Source organism: Somniosus microcephalus, chromosome 19 (assembly GCF_052327205.1).
Source record: "Somniosus microcephalus isolate GS21.2 chromosome 19, FLI_Smic_1.0, whole genome shotgun sequence".
NCBI lineage: Eukaryota > Metazoa > Chordata > Chondrichthyes > Squaliformes > Somniosidae > Somniosus > Somniosus microcephalus.
The window spans coordinates 22,789,851-22,811,121 of record NC_141005.1 but is presented as its reverse complement, the minus strand read 5'-3'; the positions used below and the strand labels follow the sequence as shown (position 1 = coordinate 22,811,121).

At 46.5% G+C, this 21,271-nt stretch overlaps 6 non-coding genes and 2 pseudogenes across 6 annotated transcripts; all 8 read left to right on the top strand.

Moving 5' to 3' along the window:
* Positions 1-1,582: 1,582 nt before the first annotated feature.
* On the top strand, positions 1,583-1,701 carry LOC147103703 (5S ribosomal RNA). Its single transcript, XR_015072644.1, has one exon. It is a non-coding gene; the product is annotated as a 5S ribosomal RNA (ribosomal RNA).
* Positions 1,702-4,118: 2,417 nt separating this feature from the next.
* LOC147103702 (5S ribosomal RNA) lies at positions 4,119-4,237 on the top strand. Its single transcript, XR_015072643.1, has one exon. It is a non-coding gene; the product is annotated as a 5S ribosomal RNA (ribosomal RNA).
* A 2,419-nt stretch (positions 4,238-6,656) lies between these two features.
* On the top strand, positions 6,657-6,776 carry LOC147103701 (5S ribosomal RNA; annotated as a pseudogene).
* Positions 6,777-9,193: 2,417 nt separating this feature from the next.
* LOC147103700 (5S ribosomal RNA) lies at positions 9,194-9,312 on the top strand. Its single transcript, XR_015072860.1, has one exon. It is a non-coding gene; the product is annotated as a 5S ribosomal RNA (ribosomal RNA).
* Positions 9,313-11,735: 2,423 nt separating this feature from the next.
* Positions 11,736-11,854, top strand: LOC147103699 (5S ribosomal RNA). The gene has a single exon (XR_015072820.1). It is a non-coding gene; the product is annotated as a 5S ribosomal RNA (ribosomal RNA).
* A 2,415-nt stretch (positions 11,855-14,269) lies between these two features.
* LOC147103698 (5S ribosomal RNA) lies at positions 14,270-14,388 on the top strand (annotated as a pseudogene).
* Positions 14,389-16,811: 2,423 nt separating this feature from the next.
* LOC147103697 (5S ribosomal RNA) lies at positions 16,812-16,930 on the top strand. The gene has a single exon (XR_015072642.1). It is a non-coding gene; the product is annotated as a 5S ribosomal RNA (ribosomal RNA).
* Positions 16,931-19,347: 2,417 nt separating this feature from the next.
* Positions 19,348-19,466, top strand: LOC147103696 (5S ribosomal RNA). Its single transcript, XR_015072641.1, has one exon. It is a non-coding gene; the product is annotated as a 5S ribosomal RNA (ribosomal RNA).
* Positions 19,467-21,271: the final 1,805 nt, after the last annotated feature.

Genomic DNA, 21,271 nt, shown 5'->3' with positions numbered 1-21,271 from the left:
ATTACTTGAAATCTATTATTGACCCTTCTGCTAAGGGAAATAGGTCCTTCCTATCCACTCTATCTCGGCCCCTCATAATTTTACACACCTCAATTAGGTCTCGCCTCAGCCTCCTGTGTTCCAAAGAAAACAACCCCAGCCTATCCAATCTTTCCTCATAACTAAAATTCCCCAGCCCAGGCAACATCCTCGGAAATCTCCTCTGCACCTTCTCTAGTGCAATCGCATCCTTCTTGTAATGTGGTGACCAGAACTGCACGCGGCACTCTAGCTGCGGCCTAACTAGTGTTTTATACAGTTGAAGCATAACCTCCCCGCTCTTATATTCTACGCCTCGGCTAATAAAGGCAAGTATCCCGTATGCCTGCTTAACCACTTTATCTACCTGTCCTGCTACCTTCAGGGATCTGTGGACATGCACTCCAAGGTCCCGCTGATCCTCTGCATTTCTCAGTGTCCTACCATTTATTGTGTATTCCAACTGAATTCCATTTGCCACTGTTCTGCCCACTAGACGAGTCCATTGATATCTTCCTGCAGTCTACAGCATTCTGTTTCATTATTAACCACACGGCCAATTTTTGTATCATCTGCAAACTTCTTAATCATACTTCCTACATTCAAATCCAAATCATTGATATATACCAGAAAAAGCAAAGGGCCCAGTACTGAGTCGGTGCAGGCTCGATGGGCCGAAATGGCCTCTATCTGCACTGTGGGGTTTCTGTGATTCTGTGAGCCCTGCGGAACCCCACTGGAAACAGCCTTCCGGTCACAAAAACACCCTTCGACCATTACCCTTTGTTTCCTGCCTCTGAGCCAATTTTGGATCCAACTTGCCACTTTGCCTTGGATCCCATGGGCTTTTACTTTCGTGACCAATCTGGCATGTGGGACCTTATCAAAAGCCTTGCTAAAATCCATATAGACTACATCAAAGGCACTACCCTCATCGACCCTCCTTGTTACCTCCTCGAAAAATTGAATTGCGTTAGTCAGACACGACCTTCCGTTAAGAAATCCATGCTGACTGTCCCTGATTAATCCGTGTCTTTCTAAATGAAGATTTCTCCTGTCCCTCAGAACTTTTTCCAATAATTTTCCCACCACCGAGGTTAGGCTGACTGGCCTGTAATTATGCGGTCTATCCCTCTCTCCCTTTTGAAAGAACGGTAGCACGTTAGCAGTCCTCCAGTGGTCGGGCACCACACCTGTAGCCAGAGAGGATTGTAAAATGATGGTGAGAGCCTGTGCTATTTGGTGTCTTACTTCTCTTAAGAGTGTGGGATAGATTTGATGCGGGCCTGGGTATTTGTCCAGTTTGAAAGATGCTACAGCCCTTAAGACTTGGTGTTTGAGCATGTTTATTTGATGTAATATTTGAATAGAAGGCAATGAAGGGTTGGGCTTGTAGTTTGTTTGTGTGGGAGGCAGAGCAGCAAGAAGAGGTGGAGGGGGGGTGGGGGGTTGCGGGAGGAGTAAAATTTGTAAATGTAAATTGAGTGTTGAATACTTGTATGAATGCGTAGAAGAGAAAAAAATGGGCGACAGCTTTAAGTAAAGAGAAAGCCAGCTAGCATATGCCTACGGCCATACTAGTCTGAATGCGCCCGATCTCGTCTGATCTCGGAAGCTAAGCAGAGTCAGGCCTGGTTAGTACTTGGATGGGAGACTGCCTGGGAATACCAGGTGCAGTAGGCTTTTGCTGCCACCACAGGCTGCTCAACGTTTTGCGCGCACACACTGCTCTTAATCAATCAACATCCTTTTTGCTGCTCTCTCTCTCTCTCTCTCTCTCTCTCTCGCTTTCCTTTGACCATTTCTTCGCTGCACATTCTCCTGCTGCTACACAAATGCAAGGGGCTCCAGACACAGGGCCGAAATAAGCAGAAGAAGAAAATAAGATAGCCAAAATACACACACTGGCGGAGGGCCACCAGGACACAGCAGCAGAGAGGAGAGACAAGGTGCATAGAAAACTCGGAGGGACAAACAGCAACAGAACAAAGAAGAATGTAGAAAGAGCAGCAGTTAAATTCAGGAAAAAAGCAAAGCCAACTAGCATGCTGTTGAAATGCATGTGTGTTAATGCGAGGAGCGTTACAAATAAGATTGACGAGTTGCAGGCGCAAGTTGCCACATGGGGTTATGCAATAGTAGCCATAACGGAGACCTGGCTTCAAAATGGGCGGAATTGGAAACTAAACAATCCTGGCTACAATGTAATAACATTTGTAGAAGTCGTGTGGGCAGATGTCACATGATCAGGCAGAATCATAGAAATTTACAGCACAGAAGGAGGCCATTCGGCCCATCTTGTCCGTGCCAGCCGACAAAGAGCAATCCACCCAAATCCCACTTTACAGCACTTGGTCCGTAGCCTTGTAGGTTACGGCAGTTCAAGTGCATATCCAAGTACTTTTTAAACGTGATGAGGGTTTCTGCCTCTACCACCCTTTCAGGCAGTGCATTCCAGACCCCCACCATTCACTGGGTGAAAAAATGTCTCCTCAAATTCCCTGTAAACCTCCTACCAATTACTTGAAATCTATTATTGACCCTTCTGCTAAGGGAAATAGGTCCTTCCTATCCACTCTATCTCGGCCCCTCATAATTTTACACACCTCAATTAGGTCTCGCCTCAGCCTCCTGTGTTCCAAAGAAAACAACCCCAGCCTATCCAATCTTTCCTCATAACTAAAATTCCCCAGCCCAGGCAACATCCTCGGAAATCTCCTCTGCACCTTCTCTAGTGCAATCGCATCCTTCTTGTAATGTGGTGACCAGAACTGCACGCGGCACTCTAGCTGCGGCCTAACTAGTGTTTTATACAGTTGAAGCATAACCTCCCCGCTCTTATATTCTACGCCTCGGCTAATAAAGGCAAGTATCCCGTATGCCTGCTTAACCACTTTATCTACCTGTCCTGCTACCTTCAGGGATCTGTGGACATGCACTCCAAGGTCCCGCTGATCCTCTGCATTTCTCAGTGTCCTACCATTTATTGTGTATTCCAACTGAATTCCATTTGCCACTGTTCTGCCCACTAGACGAGTCCATTGATATCTTCCTGCAGTCTACAGCATTCTGTTTCATTATTAACCACACGGCCAATTTTTGTATCATCTGCAAACTTCTTAATCATACTTCCTACATTCAAATCCAAATCATTGATATATACCAGAAAAAGCAAAGGGCCCAGTACTGAGTCGGTGCAGGCTCGATGGGCCGAAATGGCCTCTATCTGCACTGTGGGGTTTCTGTGATTCTGTGAGCCCTGCGGAACCCCACTGGAAACAGCCTTCCGGTCACAAAAACACCCTTCGACCATTACCCTTTGTTTCCTGCCTCTGAGCCAATTTTGGATCCAACTTGCCACTTTGCCTTGGATCCCATGGGCTTTTACTTTCGTGACCAATCTGGCATGTGGGACCTTATCAAAAGCCTTGCTAAAATCCATATAGACTACATCAAAGGCACTACCCTCATCGACCCTCCTTGTTACCTCCTCGAAAAATTGAATTGCGTTAGTCAGACACGACCTTCCGTTAAGAAATCCATGCTGACTGTCCCTGATTAATCCGTGTCTTTCTAAATGAAGATTTCTCCTGTCCCTCAGAACTTTTTCCAATAATTTTCCCACCACCGAGGTTAGGCTGACTGGCCTGTAATTATGCGGTCTATCCCTCTCTCCCTTTTGAAAGAACGGTAGCACGTTAGCAGTCCTCCAGTGGTCGGGCACCACACCTGTAGCCAGAGAGGATTGTAAAATGATGGTGAGAGCCTGTGCTATTTGGTGTCTTACTTCTCTTAAGAGTGTGGGATAGATTTGATGCGGGCCTGGGTATTTGTCCAGTTTGAAAGATGCTACAGCCCTTAAGACTTGGTGTTTGAGCATGTTTATTTGATGTAATATTTGAATAGAAGGCAATGAAGGGTTGGGCTTGTAGTTTGTTTGTGTGGGAGGCAGAGCAGCAAGAAGAGGTGGAGGGGGGGTGGGGGGTTGCGGGAGGAGTAAAATTTGTAAATGTAAATTGAGTGTTGAATACTTGTATGAATGCGTAGAAGAGAAAAAAATGGGCGACAGCTTTAAGTAAAGAGAAAGCCAGCTAGCATATGCCTACGGCCATACTAGTCTGAATGCGCCCGATCTCGTCTGATCTCGGAAGCTAAGCAGAGTCAGGCCTGGTTAGTACTTGGATGGGAGACTGCCTGGGAATACCAGGTGCAGTAGGCTTTTGCTGCCACCACAGGCTGCTCAACGTTTTGCGCGCACACACTGCTCTTAATCAATCAACATCCTTTTTGCTGCTCTCTCTCTCTCTCTCTCTCTCTCTCTCTCGCTTTCCTTTGACCATTTCTTCGCTGCACATTCTCCTGCTGCTACACAAATGCAAGGGGCTCCAGACACAGGGCCGAAATAAGCAGAAGAAGAAAATAAGATAGCCAAAATACACACACTGGCGGAGGGCCACCAGGACACAGCAGCAGAGAGGAGAGACAAGGTGCATAGAAAACTCGGAGGGACAAACAGCAACAGAACAAAGAAGAATGTAGAAAGAGCAGCAGTTAAATTCAGGAAAAAAGCAAAGCCAACTAGCATGCTGTTGAAATGCATGTGTGTTAATGCGAGGAGCGTTACAAATAAGATTGACGAGTTGCAGGCGCAAGTTGCCACATGGGGTTATGCAATAGTAGCCATAACGGAGACCTGGCTTCAAAATGGGCGGAATTGGAAACTAAACAATCCTGGCTACAATGTAATAACATTTGTAGAAGTCGTGTGGGCAGATGTCACATGATCAGGCAGAATCATAGAAATTTACAGCACAGAAGGAGGCCATTCGGCCCATCTTGTCCGTGCCAGCCGACAAAGAGCAATCCACCCAAATCCCACTTTACAGCACTTGGTCCGTAGCCTTGTAGGTTACAGCAGTTCAAGTGCATATCCAAGTACTTTTTAAACGTGATGAGGGTTTCTGCCTCTACCACCCTTTCAGGCAGTGCATTCCAGACCCCCACCATTCACTGGGTGAAAAAATGTCTCCTCAAATTCCCTGTAAACCTCCTACCAATTACTTGAAATCTATTATTGACCCTTCTGCTAAGGGAAATAGGTCCTTCCTATCCACTCTATCTCGGCCCCTCATAATTTTACACACCTCAATTAGGTCTCGCCTCAGCCTCCTGTGTTCCAAAGAAAACAACCCCAGCCTATCCAATCTTTCCTCATAACTAAAATTCCCCAGCCCAGGCAACATCCTCGGAAATCTCCTCTGCACCTTCTCTAGTGCAATCGCATCCTTCTTGTAATGTGGTGACCAGAACTGCACGCGGCACTCTAGCTGCGGCCTAACTAGTGTTTTATACAGTTGAAGCATAACCTCCCCGCTCTTATATTCTACGCCTCGGCTAATAAAGGCAAGTATCCCGTATGCCTGCTTAACCACTTTATCTACCTGTCCTGCTACCTTCAGGGATCTGTGGACATGCACTCCAAGGTCCCGCTGATCCTCTGCATTTCTCAGTGTCCTACCATTTATTGTGTATTCCAACTGAATTCCATTTGCCACTGTTCTGCCCACTAGACGAGTCCATTGATATCTTCCTGCAGTCTACAGCATTCTGTTTCATTATTAACCACACGGCCAATTTTTGTATCATCTGCAAACTTCTTAATCATACTTCCTACATTCAAATCCAAATCATTGATATATACCAGAAAAAGCAAAGGGCCCAGTACTGAGTCGGTGCAGGCTCGATGGGCCGAAATGGCCTCTATCTGCACTGTGGGGTTTCTGTGATTCTGTGAGCCCTGCGGAACCCCACTGGAAACAGCCTTCCGGTCACAAAAACACCCTTCGACCATTACCCTTTGTTTCCTGCCTCTGAGCCAATTTTGGATCCAACTTGCCACTTTGCCTTGGATCCCATGGGCTTTTACTTTCGTGACCAATCTGGCATGCGGGACCTTATCAAAAGCCTTGCTAAAATCCATATAGACTACATCAAAGGCACTACCCTCATCGACCCTCCTTGTTACCTCCTCGAAAAATTGAATTGCGTTAGTCAGACACGACCTTCCGTTAAGAAATCCATGCTGACTGTCCCTGATTAATCCGTGTCTTTCTAAATGAAGATTTCTCCTGTCCCTCAGAACTTTTTCCAATAATTTTCCCACCACCGAGGTTAGGCTGACTGGCCTGTAATTATGCGGTCTATCCCTCTCTCCCTTTTGAAAGAACGGTAGCACGTTAGCAGTCCTCCAGTGGTCGGGCACCACACCTGTAGCCAGAGAGGATTGTAAAATGATGGTGAGAGCCTGTGCTATTTGGTGTCTTACTTCTCTTAAGAGTGTGGGATAGATTTGATGCGGGCCTGGGTATTTGTCCAGTTTGAAAGATGCTACAGCCCTTAAGACTTGGTGTTTGAGCATGTTTATTTGATGTAATATTTGAATAGAAGGCAATGAAGGGTTGGGCTTGTAGTTTGTTTGTGTGGGAGGCAGAGCAGCAAGAAGAGGTGGAGGGGGGGTGGGGGGTTGCGGGAGGAGTAAAATTTGTAAATGTAAATTGAGTGTTGAATACTTGTATGAATGCGTAGAAGAGAAAAAAATGGGCGACAGCTTTAAGTAAAGAGAAAGCCAGCTAGCATATGCCTACGGCCATACTAGTCTGAATGCGCCTGATCTCGTCTGATCTCTGGAAGCTAAGCAGAGTCAGGCCTGGTTAGTACTTGGATGGGAGACCGCCTGGGAATACCAGGTGCAGTAGGCTTTTGCTGCCGCCACAGGCTGCTCAACGTTTTACACACACACGCGCACACACTGCTCTTAATCAATCAACATCCTTTTTGCTGCTCTCTCTCTCTCTCTCTCTCGCTTTCCTTTGACCATTTCTTCGCTGCACATTCTCCTGCTGCTACACAAATGCAAGGGGCTCCAGACACAGGGCCGAAATAAGCAGAAGAAGAAAATAAGATAGCCAAAATACACACACTGGCGGAGGGCCACCAGGACACAGCAGCAGAGAGGAGAGACAAGGTGCATAGAAAACTCGGAGGGACAAACAGCAACAGAACAAAGAAGAATGTAGAAAGAGCAGCAGTTAAATTCAGGAAAAAAGCAAAGCCAACTAGCATGCTGTTGAAATGCATGTGTGTTAATGCGAGGAGCGTTACAAATAAGATTGACGAGTTGCAGGCGCAAGTTGCCACATGGGGTTATGCAATAGTAGCCATAACGGAGACCTGGCTTCAAAATGGGCGGAATTGGAAACTAAACAATCCTGGCTACAATGTAATAACATTTGTCGAAGTCGTGTGGGCAGATGTCACATGATCAGGCAGAATCATAGAAATTTACAGCACAGAAGGAGGCCATTCGGCCCATCTTGTCCGTGCCAGCCGACAAAGAGCAATCCACCCAAATCCCACTTTACAGCACTTGGTCCGTAGCCTTGTAGGTTACGGCAGTTCAAGTGCATATCCAAGTACTTTTTAAACGTGATGAGGGTTTCTGCCTCTACCACCCTTTCAGGCAGTGCATTCCAGACCCCCACCATTCACTGGGTGAAAAAATGTCTCCTCAAATTCCCTGTAAACCTCCTACCAATTACTTGAAATCTATTATTGACCCTTCTGCTAAGGGAAATAGGTCCTTCCTATCCACTCTATCTCGGCCCCTCATAATTTTACACACCTCAATTAGGTCTCGCCTCAGCCTCCTGTGTTCCAAAGAAAACAACCCCAGCCTATCCAATCTTTCCTCATAACTAAAATTCCCCAGCCCAGGCAACATCCTCGGAAATCTCCTCTGCACCTTCTCTAGTGCAATCGCATCCTTCTTGTAATGTGGTGACCAGAACTGCACGCGGCACTCTAGCTGCGGCCTAACTAGTGTTTTATACAGTTGAAGCATAACCTCCCCGCTCTTATATTCTACGCCTCGGCTAATAAAGGCAAGTATCCCGTATGCCTGCTTAACCACTTTATCTACCTGTCCTGCTACCTTCAGGGATCTGTGGACATGCACTCCAAGGTCCCGCTGATCCTCTGCATTTCTCAGTGTCCTACCATTTATTGTGTATTCCAACTGAATTCCATTTGCCACTGTTCTGCCCACTAGACGAGTCCATTGATATCTTCCTGCAGTCTACAGCATTCTGTTTCATTATTAACCACACGGCCAATTTTTGTATCATCTGCAAACTTCTTAATCATACTTCCTACATTCAAATCCAAATCATTGATATATACCAGAAAAAGCAAAGGGCCCAGTACTGAGTCGCTGCAGGCTCGATGGGCCGAAATGGCCTCTATCTGCACTGTGGGGTTTCTGTGATTCTGTGAGCCCTGCGGAACCCCACTGGAAACAGCCTTCCGGTCACAAAAACACCCTTCGACCATTACCCTTTGTTTCCTGCCTCTGAGCCAATTTTGGATCCAACTTGCCACTTTGCCTTGGATCCCATGGGCTTTTACTTTCGTGACCAATCTGGCATGCGGGACCTTATCAAAAGCCTTGCTAAAATCCATATAGACTACATCAAAGGCACTACCCTCATCGACCCTCCTTGTTACCTCCTCGAAAAATTGAATTGCGTTAGTCAGACACGACCTTCCGTTAAGAAATCCATGCTGACTGTCCCTGATTAATCCGTGTCTTTCTAAATGAAGATTTCTCCTGTCCCTCAGAACTTTTTCCAATAATTTTCCCACCACCGAGGTTAGGCTGACTGGCCTGTAATTATGCGGTCTATCCCTCTCTCCCTTTTGAAAGAACGGTAGCACGTTAGCAGTCCTCCAGTGGTCGGGCACCACACCTGTAGCCAGAGAGGATTGTAAAATGATGGTGAGAGCCTGTGCTATTTGGTGTCTTACTTCTCTTAAGAGTGTGGGATAGATTTGATGCGGGCCTGGGTATTTGTCCAGTTTGAAAGATGCTACAGCCCTTAAGACTTGGTGTTTGAGCATGTTTATTTGATGTAATATTTGAATAGAAGGCAATGAAGGGTTGGGCTTGTAGTTTGTTTGTGTGGGAGGCAGAGCAGCAAGAAGAGGTGGAGGGGGGGTGGGGGGTTGCGGGAGGAGTAAAATTTGTAAATGTAAATTGAGTGTTGAATACTTGTATGAATGCGTAGAAGAGAAAAAAATGGGCGACAGCTTTAAGTAAAGAGAAAGCCAGCTAGCATATGCCTACGGCCATACTAGTCTGAATGCGCCTGATCTCGTCTGATCTCGGAAGCTAAGCAGAGTCAGGCCTGGTTAGTACTTGGATGGGAGACTGCCTGGGAATACCAGGTGCAGTAGGCTTTTGCTGCCGCCACAGGCTGCTCGACGTTTTGCACACACACGCGCACACACTGCTCTTAATCAATCAACATCCTTTTTGCTGCTCTCTCTCTCTCTCTCTCTCTCTCTCGCTTTCCTTTGACCATTTCTTCGCTGCACATTCTCCTGCTGCTACACAAATGCAAGGGGCTCCAGACACAGGGCCGAAATAAGCAGAAGAAGAAAATAAGATAGCCAAAATACACACACTGGCGGAGGGCCACCAGGACACAGCAGCAGAGAGGAGAGACAAGGTGCATAGAAAACTCGGAGGGACAAACAGCAACAGAACAAAGAAGAATGTAGAAAGAGCAGCAGTTAAATTCAGGAAAAAAGCAAAGCCAACTAGCATGCTGTTGAAATGCATGTGTGTTAATGCGAGGAGCGTTACAAATAAGATTGACGAGTTGCAGGCGCAAGTTGCCACATGGGGTTATGCAATAGTAGCCATAACGGAGACCTGGCTTCAAAATGGGCGGAATTGGAAACTAAACAATCCTGGCTACAATGTAATAACATTTGTAGAAGTCGTGTGGGCAGATGTCACATGATCAGGCAGAATCATAGAAATTTACAGCACAGAAGGAGGCCATTCGGCCCATCTTGTCCGTGCCAGCCGACAAAGAGCAATCCACCCAAATCCCACTTTACAGCACTTGGTCCGTAGCCTTGTAGGTTACGGCAGTTCAAGTGCATATCCAAGTACTTTTTAAACGTGATGAGGGTTTCTGCCTCTACCACCCTTTCAGGCAGTGCATTCCAGACCCCCACCATTCACTGGGTGAAAAAATGTCTCCTCAAATTCCCTGTAAACCTCCTACCAATTACTTGAAATCTATTATTGACCCTTCTGCTAAGGGAAATAGGTCCTTCCTATCCACTCTATCTCGGCCCCTCATAATTTTACACACCTCAATTAGGTCTCGCCTCAGCCTCCTGTGTTCCAAAGAAAACAACCCCAGCCTATCCAATCTTTCCTCATAACTAAAATTCCCCAGCCCAGGCAACATCCTCGGAAATCTCCTCTGCACCTTCTCTAGTGCAATCGCATCCTTCTTGTAATGTGGTGACCAGAACTGCACGCGGCACTCTAGCTGCGGCCTAACTAGTGTTTTATACAGTTGAAGCATAACCTCCCCGCTCTTATATTCTACGCCTCGGCTAATAAAGGCAAGTATCCCGTATGCCTGCTTAACCACTTTATCTACCTGTCCTGCTACCTTCAGGGATCTGTGGACATGCACTCCAAGGTCCCGCTGATCCTCTGCATTTCTCAGTGTCCTACCATTTATTGTGTATTCCAACTGAATTCCATTTGCCACTGTTCTGCCCACTAGACGAGTCTATTGATATCTTCCTGCAGTCTACAGCATTCTGTTTCATTATTAACCACACGGCCAATTTTTGTATCATCTGCAAACTTCTTAATCATACTTCCTACATTCAAATCCAAATCATTGATATATACCAGAAAAAGCAAAGGGCCCAGTACTGAGTCGCTGCAGGCTCGATGGGCCGAAATGGCCTCTATCTGCACTGTGGGGTTTCTGTGATTCTGTGAGCCCTGCGGAACCCCACTGGAAACAGCCTTCCGGTCACAAAAACACCCTTCGACCATTACCCTTTGTTTCCTGCCTCTGAGCCAATTTTGGATCCAACTTGCCACTTTGCCTTGGATCCCATGGGCTTTTACTTTCATGACCAATCTGGCATGTGGGACCTTATCAAAAGCCTTGCTAAAATCCATATAGACTACATCAAAGGCACTACCCTCATCGACCCTCCTTGTTACCTCCTCGAAAAATTGAATTGCGTTAGTCAGACACGACCTTCCGTTAAGAAATCCATGCTGACTGTCCCTGATTAATCCGTGTCTTTCTAAATGAAGATTTCTCCTGTCCCTCAGAACTTTTTCCAATAATTTTCCCACCACCGAGGTTAGGCTGACTGGCCTGTAATTATGCGGTCTATCCCTCTCTCCCTTTTGCAAGAACGGTAGCACGTTAGCAGTCCTCCAGTGGTCGGGCACCACACCTGTAGCCAGAGAGGATTGTAAAATGATGGTGAGAGCCTGTGCTATTTGGTGTCTTACTTCTCTTAAGAGTGTGGGATAGATTTGATGCGGGCCTGGGTATTTGTCCAGTTTGAAAGATGCTACAGCCCTTAAGACTTGGTGTTTGAGCATGTTTATTTGATGTAATATTTGAATAGAAGGCAATGAAGGGTTGGGCTTGTAGTTTGTTTGTGTGGGAGGCAGAGCAGCAAGAAGAGGTGGAGGGGGGGTGGGGGGTTGCGGGAGGAGTAAAATTTGTAAATGTAAATTGAGTGTTGAATACTTGTATGAATGCGTAGAAGAGAAAAAAATGGGCGACAGCTTTAAGTAAAGAGAAAGCCAGCTAGCATATGCCTACGGCCATACTCGTCTGAATGCGCCCGATCTCGTCTGATCTCGGAAGCTAAGCAGAGTCAGGCCTGGTTAGTACTTGGATGGGAGACTGCCTGGGAATACCAGGTGCAGTAGGCTTTTGCTGCCACCACAGGCTGCTCAACGTTTTGCGCGCACACACTGCTCTTAATCAATCAACATCCTTTTTGCTGCTCTCTCTCTCTCTCTCTCTCTCTCTCGCTTTCCTTTGACCATTTCTTCGCTGCACATTCTCCTGCTGCTACACAAATGCAAGGGGCTCCAGACACAGGGCCGAAATAAGCAGAAGAAGAAAATAAGATAGCCAAAATACACACACTGGCGGAGGGCCACCAGGACACAGCAGCAGAGAGGAGAGACAAGGTGCATAGAAAACTCGGAGGGACAAACAGCAACAGAACAAAGAAGAATGTAGAAAGAGCAGCAGTTAAATTCAGGAAAAAAGCAAAGCCAACTAGCATGCTGTTGAAATGCATGTGTGTTAATGCGAGGAGCGTTACAAATAAGATTGACGAGTTGCAGGCGCAAGTTGCCACATGGGGTTATGCAATAGTAGCCATAACGGAGACCTGGCTTCAAAATGGGCGGAATTGGAAACTAAACAATCCTGGCTACAATGTAATAACATTTGTCGAAGTCGTGTGGGCAGATGTCACATGATCAGGCAGAATCATAGAAATTTACAGCACAGAAGGAGGCCATTCGGCCCATCTTGTCCGTGCCAGCCGACAAAGAGCAATCCACCCAAATCCCACTTTACAGCACTTGGTCCGTAGCCTTGTAGGTTACGGCAGTTCAAGTGCATATCCAAGTACTTTTTAAACGTGATGAGGGTTTCTGCCTCTACCACCCTTTCAGGCAGTGCATTCCAGACCCCCACCATTCACTGGGTGAAAAAATGTCTCCTCAAATTCCCTGTAAACCTCCTACCAATTACTTGAAATCTATTATTGACCCTTCTGCTAAGGGAAATAGGTCCTTCCTATCCACTCTATCTCGGCCCCTCATAATTTTACACACCTCAATTAGGTCTCGCCTCAGCCTCCTGTGTTCCAAAGAAAACAACCCCAGCCTATCCAATCTTTCCTCATAACTAAAATTCCCCAGCCCAGGCAACATCCTCGGAAATCTCCTCTGCACCTTCTCTAGTGCAATCGCATCCTTCTTGTAATGTGGTGACCAGAACTGCACGCGGCACTCTAGCTGCGGCCTAACTAGTGTTTTATACAGTTGAAGCATAACCTCCCCGCTCTTATATTCTACGCCTCGGCTAATAAAGGCAAGTATCCCGTATGCCTGCTTAACCACTTTATCTACCTGTCCTGCTACCTTCAGGGATCTGTGGACATGCACTCCAAGGTCCCGCTGATCCTCTGCATTTCTCAGTGTCCTACCATTTATTGTGTATTCCAACTGAATTCCATTTGCCACTGTTCTGCCCACTAGACGAGTCCATTGATATCTTCCTGCAGTCTACAGCATTCTGTTTCATTATTAACCACACGGCCAATTTTTGTATCATCTGCAAACTTCTTAATCATACTTCCTACATTCAAATCCAAATCATTGATATATACCAGAAAAAGCAAAGGGCCCAGTACTGAGTCGCTGCAGGCTCGATGGGCCGAAATGGCCTCTATCTGCACTGTGGGGTTTCTGTGATTCTGTGAGCCCTGCGGAACCCCACTGGAAACAGCCTTCCGGTCACAAAAACACCCTTCGACCATTACCCTTTGTTTCCTGCCTCTGAGCCAATTTTGGATCCAACTTGCCACTTTGCCTTGGATCCCATGGGCTTTTACTTTCGTGACCAATCTGGCATGCGGGACCTTATCAAAAGCCTTGCTAAAATCCATATAGACTACATCAAAGGCACTACCCTCATCGACCCTCCTTGTTACCTCCTCGAAAAATTGAATTGCGTTAGTCAGACACGACCTTCCGTTAAGAAATCCATGCTGACTGTCCCTGATTAATCCGTGTCTTTCTAAATGAAGATTTCTCCTGTCCCTCAGAACTTTTTCCAATAATTTTCCCACCACCGAGGTTAGGCTGACTGGCCTGTAATTATGCGGTCTATCCCTCTCTCCCTTTTGAAAGAACGGTAGCACGTTAGCAGTCCTCCAGTGGTCGGGCACCACACCTGTAGCCAGAGAGGATTGTAAAATGATGGTGAGAGCCTGTGCTATTTGGTGTCTTACTTCTCTTAAGAGTGTGGGATAGATTTGATGCGGGCCTGGGTATTTGTCCAGTTTGAAAGATGCTACAGCCCTTAAGACTTGGTGTTTGAGCATGTTTATTTGATGTAATATTTGAATAGAAGGCAATGAAGGGTTGGGCTTGTAGTTTGTTTGTGTGGGAGGCAGAGCAGCAAGAAGAGGTGGAGGGGGGGTGGGGGGTTGCGGGAGGAGTAAAATTTGTAAATGTAAATTGAGTGTTGAATACTTGTATGAATGCGTAGAAGAGAAAAAAATGGGCGACAGCTTTAAGTAAAGAGAAAGCCAGCTAGCATATGCCTACGGCCATACTAGTCTGAATGCGCCCGATCTCGTCTGATCTCGGAAACTAAGCAGAGTCAGGCCTGGTTAGTACTTGGATGGGAGACTGCCTGGGAATACCAGGTGCAGTAGGCTTTTGCTGCCGCCACAGGCTGCTCGACGTTTTGCACACACACGCGCACACACTGCTCTTAATCAATCAACATCCTTTTTGCTGCTCTCTCTCTCTCTCTCTCTCTCTCTCGCTTTCCTTTGACCATTTCTTCGCTGCACATTCTCCTGCTGCTACACAAATGCAAGGGGCTCCAGACACAGGGCCGAAATAAGCAGAAGAAGAAAATAAGATAGCCAAAATACACACACTGGCGGAGGGCCACCAGGACACAGCAGCAGAGAGGAGAGACAAGGTGCATAGAAAACTCGGAGGGACAAACAGCAACAGAACAAAGAAGAATGTAGAAAGAGCAGCAGTTAAATTCAGGAAAAAAGCAAAGCCAACTAGCATGCTGTTGAAATGCATGTGTGTTAATGCGAGGAGCGTTACAAATAAGATTGACGAGTTGCAGGCGCAAGTTGCCACATGGGGTTATGCAATAGTAGCCATAACGGAGACCTGGCTTCAAAATGGGCGGAATTGGAAACTAAACAATCCTGGCTACAATGTAATAACATTTGTAGAAGTCGTGTGGGCAGATGTCACATGATCAGGCAGAATCATAGAAATTTACAGCACAGAAGGAGGCCATTCGGCCCATCTTGTCCGTGCCAGCCGACAAAGAGCAATCCACCCAAATCCCACTTTACAGCACTTGGTCCGTAGCCTTGTAGGTTACGGCAGTTCAAGTGCATATCCAAGTACTTTTTAAACGTGATGAGGGTTTCTGCCTCTACCACCCTTTCAGGCAGTGCATTCCAGACCCCCACCATTCACTGGGTGAAAAAATGTCTCCTCAAATTCCCTGTAAACCTCCTACCAATTACTTGAAATCTATTATTGACCCTTCTGCTAAGGGAAATAGGTCCTTCCTATCCACTCTATCTCGGCCCCTCATAATTTTACACACCTCAATTAGGTCTCGCCTCAGCCTCCTGTGTTCCAAAGAAAACAACCCCAGCCTATCCAATCTTTCCTCATAACTAAAATTCCCCAGCCCAGGCAACATCCTCGGAAATCTCCTCTGCACCTTCTCTAGTGCAATCGCATCCTTCTTGTAATGTGGTGACCAGAACTGCACGCGGCACTCTAGCTGCGGCCTAACTAGTGTTTTATACAGTTGAAGCATAACCTCCCCGCTCTTATATTCTACGCCTCGGCTAATAAAGGCAAGTATCCCGTATGCCTGCTTAACCACTTTATCTACCTGTCCTGCTACCTTCAGGGATCTGTGGACATGCACTCCAAGGTCCCGCTGATCCTCTGCATTTCTCAGTGTCCTACCATTTATTGTGTATTCCAACTGAATTCCATTTGCCACTGTTCTGCCCACTAGACGAGTCCATTGATATCTTCCTGCAGTCTACAGCATTCTGTTTCATTATTAACCACACGGCCAATTTTTGTATCATCTGCAAACTTCTTAATCATACTTCCTACATTCAAATCCAAATCATTGATATATACCAGAAAAAGCAAAGGGCCCAGTACTGAGTCGCTGCAGGCTCGATGGGCCGAAATGGCCTCTATCTGCACTGTGGGGTTTCTGTGATTCTGTGAGCCCTGCGGAACCCCACTGGAAACAGCCTTCCGGTCACAAAAACACCCTTCGACCATTACCCTTTGTTTCCTGCCTCTGAGCCAATTTTGGATCCAACTTGCCACTTTGCCTTGGATCCCATGGGCTTTTACTTTCGTGACCAATCTGGCATGCGGGTCCTTATCAAAAGCCTTGCTAAAATCCATATAGACTACATCAAAGGCACTACCCTCATCGACCCTCCTTGTTACCTCCTCGAAAAATTGAATTGCGTTAGTCAGACACGACCTTCCGTTAAGAAATCCATGCTGACTGTCCCTGATTAATCCGTGTCTTTCTAAATGAAGATTTCTCCTGTCCCTCAGAACTTTTTCCAATAATTTTCCCACCACCGAGGTTAGGCTGACTGGCCTGTAATTATGCGGTCTATCCCTCTCTCCCTTTTGAAAGAACGGTAGCACGTTAGCAGTCCTCCAGTGGTCGGGCACCACACCTGTAGCCAGAGAGGATTGTAAAATGATGGTGAGAGCCTGTGCTATTTGGTGTCTTACTTCTCTTAAGAGTGTGGGATAGATTTGATGCGGGCCTGGGTATTTGTCCAGTTTGAAAGATGCTACAGCCCTTAAGACTTGGTGTTTGAGCATGTTTATTTGATGTAATATTTGAATAGAAGGCAATGAAGGGTTGGGCTTGTAGTTTGTTTGTGTGGGAGGCAGAGCAGCAAGAAGAGGTGGAGGGGGGGTGGGGGGTTGCGGGAGGAGTAAAATTTGTAAATGTAAATTGAGTGTTGAATACTTGTATGAATGCGTAGAAGAGAAAAAAATGGGCGACAGCTTTAAGTAAAGAGAAAGCCAGCTAGCATATGCCTACGGCCATACTAGTCTGAATGCGCCCGATCTCGTCTGATCTCGGAAGCTAAGCAGAGTCAGGCCTGGTTAGTACTTGGATGGGAGACTGCCTGGGAATACCAGGTGCAGTAGGCTTTTGCTGCCGCCACAGGCTGCTCGACGTTTTGCACACACACGCGCACACACTGCTCTTAATCAATCAACATCCTTTTTGCTGCTCTCTCTCTCTCTCTCTCTCGCTTTCCTTTGACCATTTCTTCGCTGCACATTCTCCTGCTGCTACACAAATGCAAGGGGCTCCAGACACAGGGCCGAAATAAGCAGAAGAAGAAAATAAGATAGCCAAAATACACACACTGGCGGAGGGCCACCAGGACACAGCAGCAGAGAGGAGAGACAAGGTGCATAGAAAACTCGGAGGGACAAACAGCAACAGAACAAAGAAGAATGTAGAAAGAGCAGCAGTTAAATTCAGGAAAAAAGCAAAGCCAACTAGCATGCTGTTGAAATGCATGTGTGTTAATGCGAGGAGCGTTACAAATAAGATTGATGAGTTGCAGGCGCAAGTTGCCACATGGGGTTATGCAATAGTAGCCATAACGGAGACCTGGCTTCAAAATGGGCGGAATTGGAAACTAAACAATCCTGGCTACAATGTAATAACATTTGTAGAAGTCGTGTGGGCAGATGTCACATGATCAGGCAGAATCATAGAAATTTACAGCACAGAAGGAGGCCATTCGGCCCATCTTGTCCGTGCCAGCCGACAAAGAGCAATCCACCCAAATCCCACTTTACAGCACTTGGTCCGTAGCCTTGTAGGTTACGGCAGTTCAAGTGCATATCCAAGTACTTTTTAAACGTGATGAGGGTTTCTGCCTCTACCACCCTTTCAGGCAGTGCATTCCAGACCCCCACCATTCACTGGGTGAAAAAATGTCTCCTCAAATTCCCTGTAAACCTCCTACCAATTACTTGAAATCTATTATTGACCCTTCTGCTAAGGGAAATAGGTCCTTCCTATCCACTCTATCTCGGCCCCTCATAATTTTACACACCTCAATTAGGTCTCGCCTCAGCCTCCTGTGTTCCAAAGAAAACAACCCCAGCCTATCCAATCTTTCCTCATAACTAAAATTCCCCAGCCCAGGCAACATCCTCGGAAATCTCCTCTGCACGTTCTCTAGTGCAATCGCATCCTTCTTGTAATGTGGTGACCAGAACTGCACGCGGCACTCTAGCTGCGGCCTAACTAGTGTTTTATACAGTTGAAGCATAACCTCCCCGCTCTTATATTCTACGCCTCGGCTAATAAAGGCAAGTATCCCGTATGCCTGCTTAACCACTTTATCTACCTGTCCTGCTACCTTCAGGGATCTGTGGACATGCACTCCAAGGTCCCGCTGATCCTCTGCATTTCTCAGTGTCCTACCATTTATTGTGTATTCCAACTGAATTCCATTTGCCACTGTTCTGCCCACTAGACGAGTCCATTGATATCTTCCTGCAGTCTACAGCATTCTGTTTCATTATTAACCACACGGCCAATTTTTGTATCATCTGCAAACTTCTTAATCATACTTCCTACATTCAAATCCAAATCATTGATATATACCAGAAAAAGCAAAGGGTCCAGTACTGAGTCGGTGCAGGCTCGATGGGCCGAAATGGCCTCTATCTGCACTGTGGGGTTTCTGTGATTCTGTGAGCCCTGCGGAACCCCACTGGAAACAGCCTTCCGGTCACAAAAACACCCTTCGACCATTACCCTTTGTTTCCTGCCTCTGAGCCAATTTTGGATCCAACTTGCCACTTTGCCTTGGATCCCATGGGCTTTTACTTTCGTGACCAATCTGGCATGCGGGACCTTATCAAAAGCCTTGCTAAAATCCATATAGACTACATCAAAGGCACTACCCTCATCGACCCTCCTTGTTACCTCCTCGAAAAATTGAATTGCGTTAGTCAGACACGACCTTCCGTTAAGAAATCCATGCTGACTGTCCCTGATTAATCCGTGTCTTTCTAAATGAAGATTTCTCCTGTCCCTCAGAACTTTTTCCAATAATTTTCCCACCACCGAGGTTAGGCTGACTGGCCTGTAATTATGCGGTCTATCCCTCTCTCCCTTTTGAAAGAACGGTAGCACGTTAGCAGTCCTCCAGTGGTCGGGCACCACACCTGTAGCCAGAGAGGATTGTAAAATGATGGTGAGAGCCTGTGCTATTTGGTGTCTTACTTCTCTTAAGAGTGTGGGATAGATTTGATGCGGGCCTGGGTATTTGTCCAGTTTGAAAGATGCTACAGCCCTTAAGACTTGGTGTTTGAGCATGTTTATTTGATGTAATATTTGAATAGAAGGCAATGAAGGGTTGGGCTTGTAGTTTGTTTGTGTGGGAGGCAGAGCAGCAAGAAGAGGTGGAGGGGGGGTGGGGGGTTGCGGGAGGAGTAAAATTTGTAAATGTAAATTGAGTGTTGAATACTTGTATGAATGCGTAGAAGAGAAAAAAATGGGCGACAGCTTTAAGTAAAGAGAAAGCCAGCTAGCATATGCCTACGGCCATACTAGTCTGAATGCGCCCGATCTCGTCTGATCTCGGAAGCTAAGCAGAGTCAGGCCTGGTTAGTACTTGGATGGGAGACTGCCTGGGAATACCAGGTGCAGTAGGCTTTTGCTGCCGCCACAGGCTGCTCAACGTTTTGCACACACACGCGCACACACTGCTCTTAATCAATCAACATCCTTTTTGCTGCTCTCTCTCTCTCTCTCTCTCGCTTTCCTTTGACCATTTCTTCGCTGCACATTCTCCTGCTGCTACACAAATGCAAGGGGCTCCAGACACAGGGCCGAAATAAGCAGAAGAAGAAAATAAGATAGCCAAAATACACACACTGGCGGAGGGCCACCAGGACACAGCAGCAGAGAGGAGAGACAAGGTGCATAGAAAACTCGGAGGGACAAACAGCAACAGAACAAAGAAGAATGTAGAAAGAGCAGCAGTTAAATTCAGGAAAAAAGCAAAGCCAACTAGCATGCTGTTGAAATGCATGTGTGTTAATGCGAGGAGTGTTACAAATAAGATTGACGAGTTGCAGGCGCAAGTTGCCACATGGGGTTATGCAATAGTAGCCATAACGGAGACCTGGCTTCAAAATGGGCGGAATTGGAAACTAAACAATCCTGGCTACAATGTAATAACATTTGTAGAAGTCGTGTGGGCAGATGTCACATGATCAGGCAGAATCATAGAAATTTACAGCACAGAAGGAGGCCATTCGGCCCATCTTGTCCGTGCCAGCCGACAAAGAGCAATCCACCCAAATCCCACTTTACAGCACTTGGTCCGTAGCCTTGTAGGTTACGGCAGTTCAAGTGCATATCCAAGTACTTTTTAAACGTGATGAGGGTTTCTGCCTCTACCACCCTTTCAGGCAGTGCATTCCAGACCCCCACCATTCACTGGGTGAAAAAATGTCTCCTCAAATTCCCTGTAAACCTCCTACCAATTACTTGAAATCTATTATTGACCCTTCTGCTAAGGGAAATAGGTCCTTCCTATCCACTCTATCTCGGCCCCTCATAATTTTACACACCTCAATTAGGTCTCGCCTCAGCCTCCTGTGTTCCAAAGAAAACAACCCCAGCCTATCCAATCTTTCCTCATAACTAAAATTCCCCAGCCCAGGCAACATCCTCGGAAATCTCCTCTGCACCTTCTCTAGTGCAATCGCATCCTTCTTGTAATGTGGTGACCAGAACTGCACGCGGCACTCTAGCTGCGGCCTAACTAGTGTTTTATACAGTTGAAGCATAACCTCCCCGCTCTTATATTCTACGCCTCGGCTAATAAAGGCAAGTATCCCGTATGCCTGCTTAACCACTTTATCTACCTGTCCTGCTACCTTCAGGGATCTGTGGACATGCACTCCAAGGTCCCGCTGATCCTCTGCATTTCTCAGTGTCCTACCATTTATTGTGTATTCCAACTGAATTCCATTTGCCACTGTTCTGCCCACTAGACGAGTCCATTGATATCTTCCTGCAGTCTACAGCATTCTGTTTCATTATTAACCACACGGCCAATTTTTGTATCATCTGCAAACTTCTTAATCATACTTCCTACATTCAAATCCAAATCATTGATATATACCAGAAAAAGCAAAGGGCCCAGTACTGAGTCGGTGCAGGCTCGATGGGCCGAAATGGCCTCTATCTGCACTGTGGGGTTTCTGTGATTCTGTGAGCCCTGCGGAACCCCACTGGAAACAGCCTTCCGGTCACAAAAACACCCTTCGACCATTACCCTTTGTTTCCTGCCTCTGAGCCAATTTTGGATCCAACTTGCCACTTTGCCTTGGATCCCATGGGCTTTTACTTTCGTGACCAATCTGGCATGCGGGACCTTATCAAAAGCCTTGCTAAAATCCATATAGACTACATCAAAGGCACTACCCTCATCGACCCTCCTTGTTACC